The sequence below is a fragment of the Bombus impatiens genome, unplaced genomic scaffold (genome assembly GCF_000188095.3).
Source record: "Bombus impatiens unplaced genomic scaffold, BIMP_2.2 scf_0060, whole genome shotgun sequence".
Lineage (NCBI taxonomy): Eukaryota > Metazoa > Arthropoda > Insecta > Hymenoptera > Apidae > Bombus > Bombus impatiens.
The window spans coordinates 711619-735617 of record NT_176479.1 but is presented as its reverse complement, the minus strand read 5'-3'; the positions used below and the strand labels follow the sequence as shown (position 1 = coordinate 735617).

Genomic DNA, 23999 nt, shown 5'->3' with positions numbered 1-23999 from the left:
GGTATTTCTAATTGGTATAGTAGACTCACAGTTATTACGTTGTTTGAGAATTTGTACGAATAATATTCTTAAGCCACTTGAATATGTTTCACCGTACATATACATCGTGTATCAAGTAAGTATACATAAATATACCATGCTATTCTAATTCGATAATCAACTAGCTTTCCAAATATTTGTTTCTAATTTATCAAATCCTTTTCGAATATCGAAACTATCCGATCGAATCTATTTTAGGTAGATATGTAAATTTTCGGATGTTACACCCATTCTATGAACCCCTTTTCGAACGTTCTTTCTATTCTATTAGATCTCTCTCAAATATTGCAATTTTCAAATATACCTACCAACCTATCCAATTTGTCAGAAATATTTTTCCTATATTATTAAACGCTTTACGAATATTCTTCCCATTCTACAGTGTCCATTTAAACAAAATACATTTGAATAACTTGGTTTTATAATCTACGCAATATTCCTAATATTCCGTAGTCTAAGCAAATATTCATAACATCTGAGTTTCTCTAATATTCTTCCCTGTTCGTCGAAAGATATGTATCAAGTACCAAGACACTCGAGGACGAGAAATCGAAAACTTTCTCGCTCCGTTTTCACAGGCCGCCGTTCGAGTATCGCAAAATAGAGCAACAGCGTGTTGTTCAACTTTCGAACGAGGAAAAATCAAGAGTCACGCGTCGATCTAACTCACTTAATCTATAGCCAACAATATAGCCAACATCCTAAGGCACCTAACATCTTATCGATCATGATCCAACGATCCTAATCTTAACATCGTCTTAAGCCGCTCTTTTCCAGCGGATACAAACGAGGTCGCTCGACCGTGCTACCTATAGCCACTATATGTATGTACACTGTATGTATGTACAATGTACAATGTACAGTCTGCAACACAGACACCACGAGAAATGAATTTCTCTTGTAATTCTAATTTCGTGTAATCGACTCGAAGGTATAATTAATTCCAATTCGGTGAATTTCAAGAATAACTTAATTTTATCTGGATTCTAAACAAATTCTGTCTTATAATGCAAACGTAATTTAAATTTCCATGTTGCGATTTAATTCTAATACAACGGGAATATAGTTGAAAATTCTATCGTTTAAATTTCTATATCGCAATTCAATCTGTAGCGTATTTTCAATTACGTACAGCGAAATGATATCGGATAATAATAATACGAGTTAACGTTAATTTTACATACGTGTACGTCTATTCTTTAAACAAAATACACAAAGGAGGAAATTCGATAAATTTTATACCTTACTCTAAGATCCGAGGAAATTCAGGTAAACTCATTTCACGCGAACGATTAATTTTCTCCATAGTAATTCGTGTTTGCGTTCGTGATCTTGCGATACAGACTGTACACGGTTCACAACGAGAAAGGAAAGAACTGTGATTATCCTCGAAGGAAGATCAGCACGTTCCAGAGGAGACAGTCCACTCTCACTGTCTGCACTCGGTGAAAGTAAAGAGATTATTTTTGCCGCCGCCACTTAAACCGCCTCCGCGATGCCAGCTTCTTACCCGAGAGACTTCACGATATCGGTTGAACGATGTCGACAATGCGCCGGAAGAACTTTCCTTCTGTCCGACGAGAACGATGAATCTCTCTTGGGTATAGAGAAGGTTAACTGGCGGAGACCTGTTCGCGTAGGTACGCGAGTAAAGTACCTCGTGGGGAAAATGCGGGAACCGATACCTTTATCCGAGTTTACTGGCCCGATTTCTATAGAGCGAAACCGAGATAGGAAACCATTCACAGGCGCCCACGCTTTTACAGGTCTTTAACATGCTCCTTTTATCTTGCTTTCGATCGTCGTTAAGGATTTAGAATCGTGAACGATACTGGCTCGACTGAAAACATTGAAACTTGTTTAGAAAGAGGCAGTAAAATAATAGAGAAGATCACAGCAGAGAAATGTGAGAGTTACACTTTTGTCGATGTTCTGATTTTATCTTGATTCTAAACAAATTCTGCCTTATAACGCAAACATAATTTAAATTCCCATGTTGTGATTTAATTAAAATTCTGTCATTTAAATTACATTAATTTCTTAATTTCTTTAATTTCGGTTTACGATTATACAGGGGAATCTCGATACGACAGAATTGAAAATGAACTTGTTAGGTGGAAAGACGCAAGTTTTGTGAAAGCACGCGATAAGTCGACGAAGTTTCGTGGAAATTGATTATAGAATTATTACGACTAGGAATATTTCCAAAGTTTTGGATCAAGAAACGTATATTTAGCTGCGAAAGCAAATGTATCATTTCGCTAATGCGAAATTAATTGGCAACGGGCTGAAATCTTAGAACTACTTTCTACCTTTAAATCGAAATCGACCGAACGAAGAACACAAGACGTAGCGTTCGACGTTGTTGGAAATATTTAGTTAGAAGTTATTATTTCAAATAAATTTCACGCAGTTCTGATCTCAAGTGTTACACGCTTATCTAACTATAACATACGTATACGTAATAATCGCGCTTATTCTACGATATTTTATATCATCGTCTCGCAACGGCGATCTAAGTCTGACAAAAACGTTCACAGAAAATTGGTTGAAAGCGAATGATGGTAATCCTGAAGGAGGGGGCGGAAGTTCGTTGTCAGGACTCGAGCGATTGCCGAAGAAATAAACGGATAGAATAAGGGAAGAGAGATGAATGGTTCGAGGCAGTGGATGCTGTCTTATTGTCACTAAGCCGAAGAGGGTAGAAAATAGGGAAGACGTGTAGAGGGACGACGAGTCGATTTCTCGCCTATTCGCGCGTGAAATCCTTTACTATCGTCGATCAAATTGAAAGGCGATGATTGAAAACAGACGAAATAGTCGTTGTCGCTAACAATAGTCATAAGGTATACACCGTAGGTATATCAGTCATGCAACAGACTTTCTAATCGTATAAAAACCAACGATAATTACGTTGCATTGGCAAGTAATGATCTTGTGCGACGTACGATCTTAACACAGGCCGTTTTGCGAGGAAATGCGAATGAACTTTGAGATTTTTACAGCATCGAACGCCAATAAGGAAAATTTAAAATGTATTATTTAAATTAATATCGTTTAACGTAAGATTTCTATTATTTAGAATGTAATATTAATTGATAGTGGTTATAAGAATAATTATGTGTCCTTTTGTAATTAATATAAAAATTGTTATATTACAATTAATATGAAATATAATGTTTAAATGGTAAATGTTAAATTATCTCTTCTTTGGATTTTTTTTTCTTTAATCGATTAATCGCATCGAACGTGCACAGGTGTTTTTTCACCACTCGCGTATTTAACTTGACCGATAAATCTATTTTTCGTGGACGTGTAAGTGGATCAAGAGCAACGACGTTTCTTGAGACAGCACGCGAGCCAAGAAAATTCGTCATTGTAGCTTAAATTGCACATTGTATATTGAAGTTCGTCACGTTAGTATATCTGACGAGATTTAGACTCGACTAGCTATTTTTGTATTTGTCTTCGTAAGAGAATACTGAAGGTTTTCGGATTTTTTATTGGAAGTCTACCACAGCTAATTTAACGCAAGAAACTATTTATAATACATTTTATAATTTTCCTATTTTTAACCAAGCGAAGTAAGCGATTGTCAAACTGATATTTCTTCTAATCATTCATCCGATAATCTTCCAAAGAAATTATTAACTGTGATATTCTTACGAACCAGTGATAAGCTATCTATTTATTTTTTCTATTTTTCGCCACGATCAAATCCATCGTTCCCGATCTTTAAACTAAAATTCCCTTCAACGATGTCCCAGAGAAATTCACGAAAACTTCCTTACGATATAACAATCCCCTACGAAATTTCCTACAGTGACTAAGCAAATACAAAGCTTCTCAACCAAACGTATACGCTTCTTGTCCAAAAATTTATTTTGAACTCATATTGAACCACATCCTACCATAACATCAACTTCAGCAAAATCATCCACTCCTTTATCTTCTCCATTAATAAGCCTTCCACCAATCTCTTTTAACAGCGGAATCATCCCAACACACAACCGCCTCTTCAAGCAGCCAAGTCTTTGTCGTGCCTCGTCATCAATTCTCCAAAAAACCAAGAGACGAGACAAACCAACAAAAACCAAAGAAAGAAAGCTATACTCTTCCCCTCTGACTCCTCTCTACTCTCTCTCTCTCTCTCTCTCTTTATATATATATATAATACAGAAGAATCAGAGAACCGAGGAGAGACCATTGTCTTTTCCCCTTAAGCTTCGATAAAGTTATCAGAAACGTCGAGAGGCTCGCCGCGTGTTTACAGTTAGTCGGAAAGCTCGGCGACGATAAAACCGGATCACGAATATCGAATCGAAGGCGGGGGCGGCTCTCGAGGAGCCGAAATTAGGCTGCTCGATATTTTCTGAACTTTCACCGCGCGGACGACGATCGTTCGCGATTACGCGCTCTTTTTCAGCCGACTTGTTTTCTTTTCTTTCTTTTTTACGTTAGCGTCTTGCCAGGCGTATTCTTCGCTGGCGTTCGATCGGCCATCGTAAACCACCCACAAAAGAGCCATACTTTCGGCGAAATTACGCGGCCACCGTTCGGCCAAACAGGACAATCAAGTTCGCGGGTTTACAACGCGACGCCCGTGGCAGGCTGAGGGGCCGGGGTTCGTGTCGTTTTGTTCTCCACCGACGTCCATCGATGACGACTTGGCCGATTCTCGGAGCTCTTTTATCGTTTCCAACGTTCCATTCGAGGAGCGTGTTGTTTTCGATTGTTTCCACGGGACGTGGTTCGTCCATCTGTTCCCTGGGATTTTTTGCGTTAACCCTCGGACCTCGAGTCAAGTATGACGCACGCAGATATTTCTCGTTTATTGCTTTTTAAGCTACGTTATTCGCACGTTATTATCCGGTCAATATAGACGCGAGGAATTTCGTATTTCCAGCGAAATTTCGTGCTGCATAGGCATACGCGTTCTTTTCCAGGGTTCATGCGTCGGCTATGACCGACGAATTTTTATTAAACTACCTCATTTTATTAAAATCGTATACACATAGTTTTGTGTTTTAAGCGAATTTCGTTGTTAGACAGAAGTAGTAATTACCGTATTAATATGTTAATTAAGAGCAATACGGTGAATTTTTCTGTGTTTCGTACGTAGTCTCTGTGTTACTATTTTATACGAATATGGACAGTGCTTTACATATAATACTTTATATTGTAGTATCGTGGACGGGAGACTTGGTGGCGCTAAGACAAAAGACAAGGGGTTGTTATGGGACATAAACGAATTAACAGCGGTATAAATTGAGAAGCCAGAGAGTGCGAATTGCGTTGTTGAGATAGCGTTGCTAGCGTTGCCGAGAGAGTGAGTTGAATCCGTGATGACGAGAGTTGCTAATTAATTATCTAGTTGTCTTAATTGTAATACGTTGTTGTGATTAGTTCATGTTAAATAACCATCGTTTCCTGTTTAATTAACATCTGTTTAGTCCATTTATTATTAATAAACTAATCATAATAGTTTACGATACTACAATATTCTATATATCCTTCTACATTATCGTGCGTTCTGTATTCTCGTACCTTCAAATTTCCCATAAACGCGCAATTATCTGCAGTCTAGGGATCAGTTACATCAGTCATAGTTACGTACATGACGCCGTATATGTATAACAGTAATTACAGTAGAGTAATCCTTGCTGTTACTATACCACTATCGACATACTCGATACTCGATTATCGAATACCCTCAAACGACATACGATTAATCCTCGCTAATATACAATCCTGCAATCAAATTACCACCATCTTTACCTATGACTGTTCCATGAGATCATATCGTAGCCGTAGCATCAGCAGCTACCAAAAAAGGTGGCTGCAGGATGATCATGGTGAATCAGGAAAACAGCACTCGTTCATCGAATCAGCACACGTCCCTTCCTTTTGCGTTTGCATAGTCCAGAACATCCGATCGCTGCTCTAACTCCTTCGCTCAGCAGATCATTTCATTTCCCTTTCCACTTATCTCGTGACTCTCTCCGTGTGGCGACACTAAAAATATCGCAAAAAAAAAAGAAAAGAAAAAAGAAAAGAAATCACGTCCGCGCACCCGACCAGCGAACAATGAACACACCGTGTTCCATTCCTCGCCCCGCTTTGTTATTATCGTCCCGTAGGAGGAGGAGGAGGTCCGTACGCGTTGAAGGGCACGCGTGGGCGTGCACGCGGAGTGCGTGAGTGCGTGGAGTGTACACGCGACTCGGTCTGTCTACGTGCAAATGTCAATGACGTCTAAAAATAGGCCGACGAGAGAGCGTACGACTCTCGTTCCTCACTACGGATATACCGAAACGCTAGCGAGAATGGTTCTACGATCAAGGATCCATTTGTATCAATGACCTTGACACCGTGTGACTGACGCGAGATTCAGTTATGTAGGATGATACGATGACGGAGCGTTTTATGGCCTTTGTTTCGTGCTATGTCTCTTCGTGTTCTTCCTTTTGCTGCTCGTCTTTCCTTCGTACGAATTGATGATACTGCGTGGTATTCGGAAGAAAGTCACTTAGAACGTGGATGTAAAGGTTCGATATTATCGTAAAAATAGTATTGCACTGTTAGTTACGTGGTACCGTGCTTACAACATCGGTTGGAAATAGCGGAATGTAATTGGTTGTTTGGTAAATTGGAGCGTAAACGATATTAGTGGGAAGGTGTCGTGACGATATTTTGATATCTGTCATAACCAGATACAACGAGAGGAGAGTAATACCGGTATTGGAATACCGGTATTGCAGACTTGTTTAGAAAACTGGAACGTAATTGATTTGAAGTTTAACCGGATAGTGCTACCTGGATATACGGAAATAATTTTTCTAAAAAAAAAAAAAAAAAGACAAAAGAAAAATAATATGGTAGTAGATAATGGTGATATTTTATGCGTTTGACGTTGGCATGAAAAATTATAGGATGGATGGTATTAGTTTTTGGTTAGTTGGGAAATTAGCACTTGGCATTAGGTAGTTTTTTCTATCGAATATTATTAAATATTTCAAGTCCATCGTAGATAGATTCGATAAAAAGTAATAAGATAATAATAACGAGATCGTCAAAGACTCGAAAGAAATTCGGGACATCTATTGGAAAAAATCAGGCTCAGACTGTAAAATCTTTTCTCCTAACCGATACCATGTAAATCGTTAAGATATTATAAAATTTAATTTCGATTTCCAGATCATACGACACGAGTAACATTTTACAGACTCGTTACAGCCACCTTCTAATAGCTGAAATTGACGTGAATGGCATCGTGTATCGTAAAAATAACTGGCTACAAGGGTACACGGACTATTAAACTGTTAAATTATACGAGCCTCTCCTGAAGTCTGTCTATACGATCTTCTAGAACGCGTGTCATTGAATCGTTTCAGTCGGCAACAGTCTGACTGAACGATCTGTAGCGGATATAAAAAGTCCAAGGGAAGATACAGTAGCCTGGAATATTGCGCAATATCCTTCTGAACCGTGTCATCACTTGGTCCACGCCTACAAGAGATCTTTCTTCGAAAACATTAGTTTCTATCGTTAAAACATTCGATTTTACGTAACGAGTGTAGTGAAGCTTTTCTCAAAATCATCGTAACATTATTGTTACGAGAAGAAGAGCAGACGCATGACGAAAAAGAAAATACGAAAATCTCGTGCATACGGAACCATGTCTTCTCAACATTCACAACATTTTTTACTATCTTTTTTTTTCACTTCACAAATTCTGATACAAACAGATTTAACAGTGCCAAATTTAAATTATGAAAACCTTGGTACGTAAAATACCAGAGTCTGTACAGTTACATGGTCACTCGTGCAATTCATTAACGTTGCTTTTAAGTCAGATAATATTTCCATGCTTTCGATCGTTTAGGCAAAATTTCAACTATTCAAGTACAAGAATTACGTTCAGTAGAGGCTACGTCATAGAGATTAGATTCAATGTACAGTACCATTTCAGTGATCTATAAATCACGATCTCGCGTTATTTACGCAATGTAAATTCACCGATCTCAAATTATCCAACTAACGAGAATATAGAAAATTTCCGATCGAAGAGATCCGATTTCTATTTTAGTAAAATTTGCCTTACAAGCGCGATTTTAATCTCGAAATCAAACAACTCGATCGATCAAATATTATTGCCCAATGCAAGACGATGTCTAAACAACGTGACCACTTTACGCCAGTATTCCGCAATGGGCAAGATTTTGCGTAATTTTGGAACCGTGTCGATGACCTTGTCATACTTGGCTGTAGGTAAGGTTATGGGTGAGAAGACCTTGCTGAAAACTCGCTGGCGACAGAGTTATTAGTCGCTGTTGAAGCGTCGTCGCCTTAATATCAGATCGCCTTTTCATTCCTCTGTAAAGGGTCCGCGTGATTGCTTCATAAGCTCGAACTGTTGGCAAATACAACCTTCCTCGATTCGTCAGGCGTTCGTGTAAAGGGCGATGTCGCGACTCTTGAAGAAAAAATGCTGATTACGAAGCAAAGAGGAAACCTTGACCCACCTGTGGCGAGACAACGAGGAAACCTTGACCTGTCTGTTCGAACGCACGGTTGCGCGAAGACGAATGTGGCTGAACGATTCGTCGACGTATCGCGAAATTATTGATGGACAGACGGTTGCACGGTTCGCGGACGATGCGTTGCAACGAGCCAGAGAAAAATGGAACAGTGTTTAATCCATCGAATACGAGTACGTTTTCATAAATTTAAAAGTAAAAAAGTTCCCTTCAAACGGGGGAAAAAAAGGAAGAAAAAATGACAAGGCTAAATGCAATATCATCATCGATAGGATTTATGTCAATAAGCGAACGTCATTTCGAGATACAAGGTTTTATCAATCCCTATATTTAACACACACGCTCGTACTTAAATGCAAATATTTATTTTATAGAGAAAGGTACAGCATAAACGTCATAGTGAGAGTGGCAGGAAAGAGTAGAAGAGTGTTTAGCTCTTCGAACATGTTCTTCGCGTTTGTATCTTTTCTTTTCCTGGAATATTTTATTCGTAAAAAGCAATGCAATATATCAGATACTAAAATTATATAGAATACCGAAAACAAATATTTCAGAAATGTTTATATTTCATTAATATCTATCGATATAAGACATCTGTTTAGGATCGTATATACCTGAGCAGAGTAGCAGGATGATATTACAAATACTGCTCTTTAAATGTTACCTTAGAATCGAACGTTATACGTGTCATCTACTTAAATAAATTTACGTAACGAAACGAGGAAATTAATTGGAAAGATAATCGATCGGTTTGGCTTCCGAGAATCTCAATTCGGGACAAACATTCGATGAATCCATCGTCAGGGGGATAAAATCGGCATTTTTTTCGCGGGGGCGGTTTTCCTGTGGATATTTCTGGATTGCCATTGAAAAAGATGCAACGGTGAAATTGTTTTCATCGCGTTGGTCGTCACGAGACTGAATCACTTGTTGAACAGGCGGCGTAAAGTGCACGCGGTGCAACGACTATAAACAAAGTCCTAATATAACCACGTGTTAAAGTATCACAGGGTTCGTTGAACCCAGCTTCATTACCGACAATCGAGTTCGCTTCAGTGCACGTGTCTCTGATCGTAACGACGCTATTTCTGCCTCTTGTTTCGTCGTACATGCTATCGTCGGTTCATTTAGTCATCACCGAATTTACCTCGAAACACGTGTTTAATTGCCGTCTTAACGATCCTCCCACTTCAACCAGAACGATAGAACACTAAACTGAGAACTATAGTTTATACCTTCTCGTTCATCGAGTGAAATTTTCTATGTATTCATGTATATCGAATTTCTTTCCTGGAACAATAAATCCATTACACTTTTGGTTCATTGGGATTTTGTGGTTTTAATCCTCGCTACGTGTGAGTCACAACCGACCGTAATAGTTCAAATTAGGTTTTTAGTTGTTTCGTCTTTATCAGATTCTAGCAAGATCGATCGACTTCTTTCCTGTTTTCGATAAGAGAACCTACTTAATTCGATCGTTCGTTTTTTTTATCATTATGTCAATTTTACGTTAAAAGACAAGTTACGTAAATTATGAAAACATGGGAATTAAATAAGTGTTAATTGTAGAATATTTAATTCGTAATATTATAATTAATTACAGATTTTACGGTAAATTTTCCTCAAAATTACTGTGAATTAAACGTATAGTATTATTATAGTTTTGGATGCAAAACGGCAAACGACGCCCTGATCAGGAAAACAAAGAGTACAGTGCACTGCAATGGGGCTTTTGACCGACGACAAGACTGCTCTTTAATTGAGATTCAACTCTTGCCGCGGATAATCGAGTGAGTCAGCGTTTGCAGTTGTCTATCTACCTCCCTTTCTCGTCTATAGGAATTCCAGTCTGACGAATCGATCGACGATGAAAGCAGAATAGAATTTATACTAATCGATCGAAACACTTACCGCGGGTTTTCGTCGTTCGTCACGGATCGTGTATGCACTTACTTTCCCTTCCGTTTCCGCTGTTTCATCGTAAATCTAAATCGTACTTCCGATATACCGTGACTATTCGGTCGCTTTTTTTTATAATTCTACGAATGTCGTATTTTTGACTAGTTTCTTGTCTATTCTGTATTTACACTGATTTCATTATTACACATTTTTCTTCGCGTATGAGAAATATCATTTTTACACTTACAATTAACTGTTTCAACGCTACTTGTTACTCGTGAAACTAAGTTTCTAATACATCGTAATAATACATCTAATACATACACTGTGACAAATTTTCTATTAGTTATCAATTAAATATTGCTAACGAAAGTTAATAATATTACGCCAAGTCTCTGAATATGATAGTGACGATACGGAAAATTGCATTGGTATACCTTAACAAATTTAATGATGTACGAAATACATGTACTAACTCGCAGGTTGTTAATTAATCGACAAAGTTTAGTTTGTGATTAAGCAAGTTTCAATTTCACTGTTCTATCATGTTCGTTCCAACGTGTGTATATCATGCGTTCTTATTAACATGTTCGCCTGGCGTGTTCTTTTTAACGCGTTCATTTGAACGTATCCATTACGCGTGTTCGTTTTATTGGCAATAAATTCACTGATTTTTCACAAGAATGCCATTCTATTAGCTGCACAATCGTTCTGGCAGAAGGTGGACGCACGATGTATTCGCTTCGGCTAACCTTGGAGGCTTGAAATCAATGCGAGTCGCATTGTTCGTTCGAGTAAGCAGTCCGCGAGACCTTGGATCCGCCTTCGTTCTCTGAATTATTAGGGCAACAAACGTCAAACGGTTGATTTTAATTGGTCAGATAACGCGATTGAACGAGCGCCTAACGCTGACGGTAGCCTCGTTGAATTTCCTCGACCGAGGTCGACGATCATTTAATACTCTCTGTAATTCTAATCTTTCCATTCTATCCGTCGTTTCGCCGTTGTTTTCTCGTTTTCAACTCGAGTCAAGAAACTTGAAGATAACAATCGAATGGGACGAGATCTGAAGTCAGAATAAAAATTCAAACTTCCTTGCTACAAATTATTCTATCGAATCACGGTAATTAAATTACGCAATTTATTCTTCGTTTTGTTGTAGAATTATTTTCATCCTCTCTCTCGTTCTTACCTTTTCCATTATTTTTTTTATACAGAAAATCTATACTCTTCGAGTAAGGAAATATAGTAAAATATAACGTAACAGCGTCCTTGATTGACTAATCGGCAAGAACATCAAATCAGAGCTAAATTATGGCTCCCTTCGGGAGTTAAACGATCTTCGGACAATGTTGGTCCGTAAAATCGGTTTTACGTCTGGTCTATTCGAAGGACAAGACGGGAGAAAGAAGTTGAGGCGAGCGATTCGATGATATTAAAGAACGTCGAATTTCGGGATACTGACGCGGATACAGCAAGGGCGGATGGTTTAAACATTCTGGAATTCGTCATTCTCAGGGCCGTCTTGTACTCGCGTCCCCTTCACTCTTTTCGATCGCCGATCCAATAGTTTCTGGTCGTTTCCCGGTCTCATTGGGACACACAGTGAAAGAAATAAGCGGTCGAACGTTCACGATCGAATATAGTTTGAATCACAAGCGAAGCTGTGCCGAATTTCCATTCGATCTTTTCGACATAATACTTTGTCTATTTTTACATCCTATTTTTTTTGTGGGTCCTTCTCGTAGTCCTGGATATTTAGAAAGATTTTATAAAAAATTCTGCTGATCTTAAGGAACGCGAAGTGATACGACAAATTTGAGATTCCAACGTCGAGGAAAATTACGCGGCGAAAGGGGAAAAAGGAATGCTGATTCTATCGAAAATGCAACGCAATGCATGTTAACCTTCGATTGATATTTTTGAGTCATACGTGATTCTCAACAGTATGAATTACGTTTAGATTAGATTAATCGCTTAATTTTAGATATTTGATTAATGATAATTTTAGGTACCTGATTTTATTTTGTGTAATATATCTTACACGATAAAGGCCATAAAGATGTATTTAAAGAAAATATGAAGTAATCGTTGTTTTTTAGATCCATTGAAAACCACGCTGGTGTACGTGAAGACTTTGAGCTTCTAAGACTTTGAATTCGGTTGTACACGAGTTTCTCCATATATCACTTTTAATTCCATAATCAATGTATAGTTACGACTCTGTCTTACGCCACGATACGTTTACACGACTGGGAAATATATCGTCAATTTTTTACAATAACAAACACAGCACGTTCTCTGCTTTACAAGAATAGTAGAAGTAATCCGACAAACGTCACTATGATTTTTCAGCTTTTCCTATGCGATATCCAATTTCAATTTTATGCTCTTGCTCGTTGAAGAGAAGACAAAATTCGAATATGACGTGCTTGGCGAGACTGCGGTTAATAAAAAGCCAAGCTCGTGATATGAAATGACATTTGAAAAGCCGGGCCTCCGTGTCGTGGGAATGATAGAGCACAAAAGGTTTAGATAAAATGAAAACGTTTAAACACGATAATGAGGTTAGTTTATAGCCTAGCTTAAACTGTTTAACGTTCAAAATGTCCATCGTCGGATGTATTCTCAAGGAGAATAAAATTAAGTCCAGACACGTGTACGGCTCTTTCTTGTCGAAAAATCCCAGAGAGTAAGTCTAAACAAAAATTCACAACGAGAATTTAACGACACTGCTGACGCTGACGAGAGCAATTCGTTGATTCGCCTAATTCCCGTTATAGCCAACCTTGCCCCGGATCGCGTCTCGACTCCTCCGGGCTAATTCGTATAATTGTTTTTAACAATAGATTAGACACGGGAACGTGACTGGTCCATGTCGTTGGCCCTAGCTGAAAGTTCGTCTATGAAGTGTGCGATACATGCGAATAAATGCTGCTTAATCAAATTATACGTTCGTCCGTGTAAATGAATTCGTGTAGCGTCCCTTTAACCTTCTACGCTATATCGAGTCTACAATGTATTGAGTTACGTAGGTCCTTTTGTGATTTTTAATGAAATATTCTTCTTAATCTGTCGAAATCCTATGGCATTTTATTTGTCTATTTTTTAAATTAATAATTCACCTTTATTAAGTATGTATTAGATTGTCCGAAAAGTGTCTTTCTTTTACAAGACACGTCTATTACAACGATGCACTTTTATACAAACATGAAACCTAATCTGTCGAACGCTGTGATCTTTATTTTGATAGAACAAAATGGATCATACGTAATTCGATAAAATAATAGAAAACGGAAAACGTTGTGCATCTATTTCCTTATAAAACGAAAGACACTTTTCGGACGACCTCATACAAATTTGAAGAGGATTAAGGGGTAATGACAAAATGGTAGCCGAAGATGAAGAACATTCGTGATACTGCGTTATGACTTTTATAACAAAAATAGAACAACCGACAATGTTAATGAAAAGGAGATGATTTTCCTGGCTCGAAGAAGAAAATTTAGTGATCCACTGTTTCGGTAAAAAAATTCTTGAAAGAAAGAAATGCTATTGTTGTACGTAAAGGAATATGAAGAATCTGTAGGAAAGGAGTCAGGAAGTTACAATTTACACAGAAAAATATATTTGATTCTATGAAATTCGACAAAAATGTCGTGGTCCTTAATTTTCTAAATTATACATTCTTAATCGAAAAATCGCTAGAGAAATCGCGCGCGTTTCAAAACGTCCCTTCCAGATTCTTTCAAAATTCCCCAGCAACTTCTTTTTCGACGTCCCACAAGAATCTCCAATCCTCGATCATCTTTCACGATTGCCAAAAGATCAAAAACCATTTCAAATATTTGGATTTAAACATCTTCGTTAATCCTGTCGTTACCTTTTCCCCTTCGCGTTTTCGCCCTATCAGAGGTATCTTTTGTTCAGATTTTTCAGATTTTCAACACACATATTATGTACCAAAACAAAATCATTAAACGCTGTCTACGTTTTAATAACAATTCGGGTCACATAGAACAGTACGTATTTTGAAAAAATTCACAAGTCATTTAAAAAGTTTGAATTCGTACTTTAACACACGCGCGAGTGTTAAATTCAGATTATTCGGGAAGAACACAATCGTCGTAGATCGAGAAAAAACGAATGAAAACATCTTTTTTCTTCCTTCCACGTTTTTGCTGACTTTTCCGTTCCTCTCTATTTCCTGTCTCTTTTTCTCGCTGATCGACGATCATCCGCAGTTTTTACCGAACACAAATACGTTGTCTGAGCGCGTGCAGCCGAGGTTGTAAGCTGTAAGGATCAAGGTTAATCCGCATACATGCGCGTGTTCGCGGCTCGCGACGACTTTCAGCCGCGTGTTTACAGTTATCGGTTAGGTACTGTGGAAATCTCAGTTTATCGAGCCGCGTTCTGCCGTAGCAGCGAATTAACATTTCAATTTCGACCGCTTACGCCATCGCACGAACCCCTTTTGCCTTTTATGATAAATCATTCCTAGTGTTTGTTCACGAGGATCGTGCGGTAGAGGGCGAGAGAGAAAGTTGTTCCCTGAACGAACGTTCACGCGAGAATTTCTCGCCGATTCGACCCAGTTCAGTTGTGAACATCCATAGAGAAAAGGAGGTAAGTGATAAGCTGACGGCAATTCTTTGATCGTTGGTTGAATAGGTTTCTATGAGCGAAAGTATGATAACTTAAATATTTGTGATCCTTTGATGGTGCGATGGAATAAGGAAGGATTCAGAATGTTCGTCGTTTCGCAGACTTATTTTACAAGTTCGAAGAATTATCTTAATTTGACGATTAACGAAAAACTATTTCGGAGCGTACAGAGGAAATAGACGATTGCTGTGAACGCATAACGAATAGATTCTAGGAAACAATTTATCATTTTTTTAATTCTTCATTCTTAAAATTCCGAGTCCTTAAAATTTTCTCTTGACAGTTTCCATGTTCTTCTAACACTGGACTGAGTTTACAAATATTCCGAGTTGCCACACTGTTGAAACATTCTTTTATAAATAAAGTGTCTTGTTTATCCACACGTAACAGTACATAATAATAATAATAATATATTCGATGTCAATGTATATATACATATATTGTATATACACGTATATAAGAAATAACTGGGTCATTATCATGCAGATGTAGTACAATATCGAAGGTTATAACAATTCTGTTTCATTATTCTGAGAAAAGCTACGCTTAATGAAACCAAATGGACGACGTATTAGACATACCTTCAACATAAATAAACTCTAAATCCTTCCACGGAAGGACAAGCACACGCTGTGTGAAACGTGTAGGTAAAAAAATCGCGTGTAATCGTAGATAGAAGCGTAACGAGGAAATTAGGTCAATGACGAACGAATATCGAAAGGAGAACGAAGCAAACGAAGAAAGAATGAAAAACTGGCTGCGAAAAACCGAAGGAAGAGACAGTGGATTGTCGAAGAGGAAATGTCGCGTCGCGATCTTGAACCCCCTAATTCGCCTCGCTGTTCTGGCATTCTCGTCCTCGATGCTTCTGGTATTTGAATCGCAAATGGAACGGCCGCTTTCCTCGGTTTAGACTACTGCCGTTTTCTGTGTCAAGGATACGAACTTTCGGTCAGGGTACGAAAAGCCGGTTCATCTTCGATGACTGCACCTAAATACCCTCGCTTATTAACCGTGGCACAGGACGCCGTGTCGTTTTCTATCTATAGAGTTCCATCTTATCGGAATAGGTTCCGTTTCATTTGACGTCGTGAAAAGGCTAAAGAGAAGTTGCAAGGTGAAGGAAGTTTGCCATGCGTGTCCGTGGTCAGACAAAGCTGAATAGATTCGGCTAAAAGCAGATGAAACTTTTGAAATGTTGATTCTACGTTCTTCACGGTGGCAGCAAAAATTCAATCGGAAACGAGTGATCGGCGAGTATCGATCTTCAGAACACGTTATCAAGTATAACGTTAGGAATTGTAGAAAAAATTGAAAGTTTCGTATGAGATATATTGGGAACTTTTGACAATAAGATGATCATTTTTTCGTCCTGAATTCTTCGTCGTTTTATTGTCGAATCGATTGTTATGAAATTTTATTAATAAACGAGAATGAAATTGTCGAAGGTTTGAAAGGTGCAAATGAATAAGCGCGAATGTCAAAGTTCGGCTAATAATCGTTGATAAATTTTATCAGTAAGGATGAGCGAAACGTTGAAAGGGATGAAAGATGCAGAAGAAGAAACGTAAGTGTCATATTTGTGGTATTCTTTCGATTGGAAACGTTCTCGTCAGCGAAGAAGCCGTTCATACGATTCGTCAGCGACGCAATGATAGCTTGATTTCGCGGCCTGCACGATACTTGCGATAGAAGGTAACGTTTAACGCGAACTTTGCAAGGTTTCTGCTCCTTGACTCGTCAGGCCGCGCAGTCCTTGCTGACGTTGTGACCGTAAGTGATAACCCATTTCTCAATACTAATTTATCTCCAATGAGAGAAAAAAAGAAACCTCGTGCATGGATAAAATACGGTGCTTGAAAAAATTCCGTCAAAAATATTAAATGTAGATAGTTGGACAGATAAACGGCAGTCGAGGACGCGCGCAAGTTCAATTGCAGGCGCTTGCAAAACTTTGCTTGTGTTACACGTACACACGTACGTAAGTACGTGACTCGAGAACCGAATTTTCACCCGTTTCGACTAATTTTCTGAACGATAAATCGAAGAAGCTTTATACGTTCGAAGTTTAATTCCATTCGATTCGAAAGATCGAATTTTCTTTCATTCACGAATCATCAAAAAGTAGACAAACTTTGACAAATTATCGATTGATTCTGATCGATTTTCTGCCGCTTTATCGCAGCAGCCCATGAATTCGACGAAGGATCGGAAAGATCGGAATTATTTGTAATTCGTTATTTCGTAATCCTTTCCGCGTGTCTATATTTGTTAAGAAGTAAGTATTGATATATTCGAGAAATATTATAATTCCATTTAGAACTACAAATGCTCACCAAAGGATGTTTTCATTTACTCGAAATGTCACGACAAACGTTTAACTTATTTGACATCCTTCTATATCACTGGTTTTGTCCGGTGATCATACGTAAGCCCGCCACATATAATTCTAAGACATCGGTGAAAATTCCGCGAACGAACTTGCACAGTGCAAAGCTCTCGAATTAATACACTCGGACAAAGTGATTCTCGATAGTGTAATGGACTACCGCGATGGATTCTATTTGCGGCAAATTGCATTATCTAGTGACACGTGGTGCGATGACGTGAAATGGAATCGATAAATCGTTGCTCTGCCGGCTACCGCGCGACTAACCATCGATCGTTGTTTGCTCGAATTACATGACGTCAATTGACCGCGAATATTCGGCGACGTAGCTCGAGGAAAAAATTCGTTTATCCTCCGAGCCACCCACATCGAAATTCCAACAATGACAAATTTAATCAAACTCGATATTCGAACCTAACGACTACGTAGCTTGTCCAAAATTATCTACAGCAAAGGGAAAATAGGGAAAACTGAAAGTTCTTTTTTGGTGCCTAATTTTATTTTCTTATTATTTCTTGCGATTTTTTATTTTGCATCGGTTGTTAATAAGATTTGTACGAGATTTTATTAGTTTGATATTATTTACACGTTGCTGTATTAACTGATGGTTTCAGGGACAAAAAATTGTGGAGATTTCGAGTATAAGAAGTTTATTCGGCGTTATATCGAGCATAATTTTTCGAGCTTTTAATATCGTAGCAGATAATGGCTGAATATTTTTTCTAGATTACGAATTCTTATTTCTTTCTTTTTCCTGTTTTAAAAAACTAACGAAAACTTCCACTGATACAAAATGATAGTTTGGATAACAAGCAATCGTTGAGATTTGAAAAGACATATTCATGGGATGTGTTATAGAATTAAACTATGTCGAATATACAGGGTGGTTGGTAACTGGTGGTGCAAGCGGAAAGGGGGTGGTTCTACGCGAAAAAAGAAGTCGAAAATATAGAATACAAATTTTTCGTTCGAGGCTTTGTTTTCGAGAAAATCGACTTTGAATTTTCGTTCGGTACGCGTGCACTTTATCGCGTCTCGTTATAATGGATCTCACTGTAGATCGTTGTCTCGATTGACGTTATTTCTTTAATTTTTAAAATTTTTAAATTTTTAAATTTTTAATTCTTTAAATTTTTAAATTTTTAAATTTTTAAATTTTTAAATTTTTAAATTTTTAAATTTTTAAATTTTTAAATTTTTAAATTTTTAAATTTTTATTTTATATTTTCGACTTCTTTTTTCGCGTAGAATCGTCCCCTTTCCGCTTATACCACCAATTACCAACCACCCTGTATTATTTCATTGAATTAGGTAGGATGCGTTTCGTTATATTTCTATTATTACGTTGGTGCATAATTCAATAAATTAATATAAAACAAAGAACGTTATTATCATCTATTTATTTTCTTCTAAAACGAAAGAAACTTTTCAGACGACCTAGTATCACACGTCCTGTGAGACAGCCTTTATATTACCAATACCAATTTCAATGGAGGAAGTAGAAAATTTCAGTTTGCTTTATAGCTGAAATTAATTAATTAATTTTTTTAATTTTTCCATCGAGACAACGATCTACAGTGAGGTCCGTTTTAACGAGACGTGACAAAGTGCACGCGTACCGAGCGAAAATTCAAAGTTGATTTTCTCGAAAACAAAGCCTCGAACGAGAAATTTTTATTCTATATTTTCGACTTCTTTTTTCGCCTAGAATTGTCCCCTTTCCGCTTGTACCACCAGTTACCAACCACCCTGTATAACGTTGCAATTGTTCGATGTCGTCAAACATGACAACTAACAGCTAGAAATTACTCTCAATTTCAAATTCTTATTTCCTTAAATTGTATACACAGGTTATTCGCACGAGATTAGAATCAGCTTGGTACAAGGTTTTTAATAATCTAGGTTGATGATTTCAGTGATAAAAAACTGTCAAGGAATTAATATCGATCTGAGGAGTCATATTCGTGGAACGTAATATGACATTAAACTATGTCGAACTCGATTATGTGTGTGTTTGATATCGTGTCTAGCAGTAACTTAGCGTTCACGATATACATCTGGTAGAGCAGCGTTGATTCTCTGACAAAGTTTCAAAATCCATTGAAACGAATAGCAGATATTAAAATTACTATAAATAATTGAAATTAATTCAATGTTTCGCTATTAACAATCTTCTTCTCTATTATTTCGTACATTCTATTCGATTAGAAAATTGCTCGTTCATGTTGAATGATGAATATGACCTAATTGTTTACAGTGTAGTATATCTTCTGATGGATTTCATTTCGAAATGGATACACCTTGTGAAAAGATTATTAACGACGAAGAGATACGCGAGCTGTGTGTTCGACTGCAAAATTTCATTTTTGAAATGATTCTCAAGGCCTTGGAATATAAACTTGTTTTGCTGAAAGGTGGCCGTTTAATGTTTCTCGTGATCGAACGATCCGGAATTTTCAAGCCGGAAGTAATTAAATCTGCTTCTTAATGATACACACGCTGCTTTACGCGCGTGTACGAAGAAATATCAAGCAAGGTAAACGCTACAGAATTTCTACGTTGAGCTAATAAACTTTTTATGCGATTCCGATGTAGATCAGCGAACTTATATCATCTGGCATCGATATCTGTCGATATTAGTCGACGTTTTCTTTAGATTATCCACACGCGATTCTAAACTTACATCGATACTGAGAAACATTTTTTACATAACTCGCGTAATCAGCACGATAGAATCAATTTGGTTTTGATGGAGAAACAGTAGGAATAATATTAGGATGTGTGGTAACGAAATTTTAACGAAAAGATAGCGGATAAACTTGGTAAAAATTGTAAGATAATCGCCAGTTAAGTGGTCTTGGATTCAAGTTTCCCTTGAAAGAACTTGTCCATTCCTTTCGACACCAATAATTAGCATATCTCGGCCTCTACTCGAATTTTGCTATGTTCTATTGTAGACTATACGCGTTAACAGTATATGCGATCGATATATTTAGTAAATAACGTTATAAATAGCAATGTTCTATAGACTTTTTCTAATAAAAGTAGCTTCGTGTTGCAGGTGAATTAAAGAAAATAGATATTGATCTTTTCGTATCTTTTATTTATAAAATATACTATTTTTAAGTATATTAATAGGAAATCTTCTTAAAACTATTTGAAGTGATCACCTTATGTAACGTCGATATACAGGCGATTAACAAAATTTCCGACCTGTTGTTTTACAAAACTTAATGATATCAACGTTTATCGGAAAAATCTTAAAAATCAAGAGGAAACAGTTATCACTCGATACAGTAAACGATGCTCTGACAACGACATAAACAATTCCATATATTAATAATTACATAACTTAATGCATATGCAATCGATTTTATACACGTGCCCGGTTAACGCTGTATCAATGTATTTCAATGCAAATAGAATCGATTCTACGTCAATAATTAGCAAACGATGACAATAATTGCGATTCATTTCCAACTGCAATCCTTCGTAATCATCGTGCAGATGAAGAAACAATTAAGTTTGACTCACCAAAACAACTCCCTTCCTACTTCGCTTCTCTTCTCCGTCTTCTTCCAATATTGTTTGGTTAGGACGTTGGAACGATCGAAACGGCGAAAGATCGCGCGTTTCCGCCTCGAGTCAAGAATGAAGGCTGTCCTTGATACCGGAGTGCCAACAGAAACTACGAAACATAAGACTAAAATATTTCAGTATGCTTGAGCCGTACACGATTCCTATACAATCGACTAGGTGCATTATTGACTGTGTGCCAGACGAGCCTCGATATACGGTCGCTGCCGAAAGTATTTCAACGCGCGTTATTATACTTCCATAATGTGGAATTTCAATAGCGCTGCAACGAGGCTCGTCTATCTAGGCGATCAGATTGGCAAAATTTGAAACAAATCTCGAGACGTAAGTTTCATAATGATCATCATCGCGAAACACTTTGGAAAGATCAACACAGTGTCTGAACGTACTCAGTTACTCGCTAATAATAAGCCACGATGTATGTTTATCTTTGGTACCAATGACATGTTTACGGCTATCTATACTATAGACGTACTAATTTACTACTAAATGTATCGTTGCAGTAAATATTTGATAACTTTCATGTAGATTTCCAGGTCGCATCCAAATTGTGCGAAGCGTTTCGTCAAACCGCTGATAAAGTCTCGATACGTTTTACGTAACACGCACGCATAAAAGTTTTCTGTGACGTTGAAATACTTCCGTGAGCCACTACTGTACGTAGAATATCGCCACAGGTCTTCTATTCGACGCCGGCTCTACCTCCTTTAAAGGGTGATGTACCGCTTAAACGAGCATCGGCGTATTTAAAGTCGTGATATCGATGCGATGGCTGAATAGAGGAACAATGTCAAGACCTTCGATTTTTACGACACACACAAGAATTTATAGAACGTCGAGGGAGAGACAGATTTCGAAACATTGAACGGAAGAATAGTCTACGGGGTGGAAGGAGAACGAGGTGATTTGCTTTTGTCGAAATACGCGGTACGCGGGGCTTCAAACTTTTTCTAATTGGAGAATCGTCATGGAATTTCGATTCGTTGGCATAAATAGTACGAGATGCCTAGTAATCGAATATAAAGAAAATATAAATTTTTACGAACAACAGGCAGTTAAAATGCAATGCCATTTCGTGGTAATAAATGTTGTAGGATGTTTCGGCGATTGAACGATAATAGAATCATTTTTTTTTTACTAATTATGAGAGTTGGAATGAAATTTCCCTCTGGCAAAGTAAATGATGTAGGAAGTGACCTTGGAATTTTCGTTTGTTTCTTTTAATTTGTAGTTTGTTTATCAGGTAGCAACATCGAGATTGAAAGCGATATCACGGATAAAAATACGTGTCTCGGTGGAAAATTGAACAACGCACGAAACTCGAGTCAATTAAATAAGCCGCCTAGCTACGAGATGAACCGACCGCAACCAGTCTTGTCTCGTATTATAGGCCGATTAGGTAGAAGTCAGCTTCGAACAGCTTTAACAACACCTTCGCACACACGTTGCTTCTTTTCACGTAACCTTGCTGCCATTATCTAACCAGGAAACGTCCTATTGACTAATATTGTTTGCAATACCATTATTATATCATCGCTGAGGTGGTCATTATTGCGCAACTTTGCTGTTGCTGATATCTGAACGATATACCGCGATATTTATCGAAGTTTTATTGCTCGTTTAACGTCGTTCTATTTGTTTTTATCGTTCACTTTTGCAAATCTGTAATATTGCTCACAAGAGAGAGAGAGAGAGAGAGGGGGGGGGGGAGAAAATTAAAATAAAAATTATCCTTCTCACTTTTTAGTTATTTCATTTCTAGTTGTGTGTGGATTTATGATCCATTTAGTTTCTTAGAAATAAAAGCGAAACGAATAGTCACATAGACAGGAATTAAAATAAACAAAGGTTCGTTTTCGAGAAGAACGTGGATCATCGATGAGGTATGCGAGCTTCCGAGTAAGAATGAGAGAATTCAGTCCACTTTCTTGCCAGACCTTTCCTCTAAACTAAATTCTTTATACCATGGATACGAGATACTACCGAAATACTAGAAAATTTCTTGTTTAGAAAATATATTCAACACAGAGACGTTCAACAAGGAAATCAATCTACGAGTGTTATACTCATAATCATGAGGTATAACACAATCTACGACCTAAACTCTACGATAATTTCAGTAGATTTTAATGTCCTCCTTTAGGAAGCTCACATCAACCATCTGCCAACTACCTACTAACAAATACTAGCGAAGTAATCTACAAGCACATAGAATCACCATCGAACTTTACAAATTACGGTGCTCATAAATTTCATGAGAAAATTTCCTACAATCCTTTTAGTCGCCCTTAGAAGCTTATGTCAACATTAATTTCACTACTCGTCTCATATTTAACTTGTGTAGAAAGCGCATCTATTGGCACGTCGACTCGCTGTTCTACTTTAAAGATATATAATGTACTTCTTACGAAAGACTTCTCAACAATTCCAATCTGTTGCAAAGGCGTACACAAAACTAACCAAAAATATTCCTCTAAACCTCGCTCGATCCCCTTTAAAAGACATCAAGAGCAATCGGAACCTCTTGCATCTGTCTCGTACCACTACTTTTAACTTTAACCTGCTTGAAACGCACCTACACAAAATTTGTTGGCACGTCAGACCAATGCCTGTCCTCTTCTCCTTGCCGCGACTTCTGTATCCCTTTGCTCCCTGTTTTCGCATCGATCCCGACCAATGCCAAGAACGGTTGGTTCGATCTCGCGGATCGCCCGTGACCCCGGCTGCACTTTCCGCGCGCAACCCCCGTGCGGGAAATTGCGATCTCACCTTCGCTCGACGGCAATGCCAGCCAACGACCTTGGCCTTGCCCGAATAAGACGCAGCCTTGGCGACCAGGCGATCGATGCGACCGCCACCGCCAGCCG

At 37.9% G+C, this 23999-nt stretch overlaps 2 long non-coding RNA genes across 2 annotated transcripts in view; one reads left to right on the top strand and one right to left on the bottom strand.

Moving 5' to 3' along the window:
* The window catches only part of LOC105682052, a 128356-nt gene that overhangs the window by 95543 nt on the left and 8814 nt on the right, over positions 1–23999 (top strand). The window lies entirely within an intron of this gene.
* LOC117152541 overlaps positions 20624–23999 on the bottom strand; it is an 8326-nt gene continuing 4950 nt past the window's right edge. The window contains exon 2 of the long non-coding RNA XR_004462926.1: positions 20624–21223. This is a non-coding gene — a long non-coding RNA (uncharacterized LOC117152541). The remainder of the gene's footprint in view (positions 21224–23999) is intronic.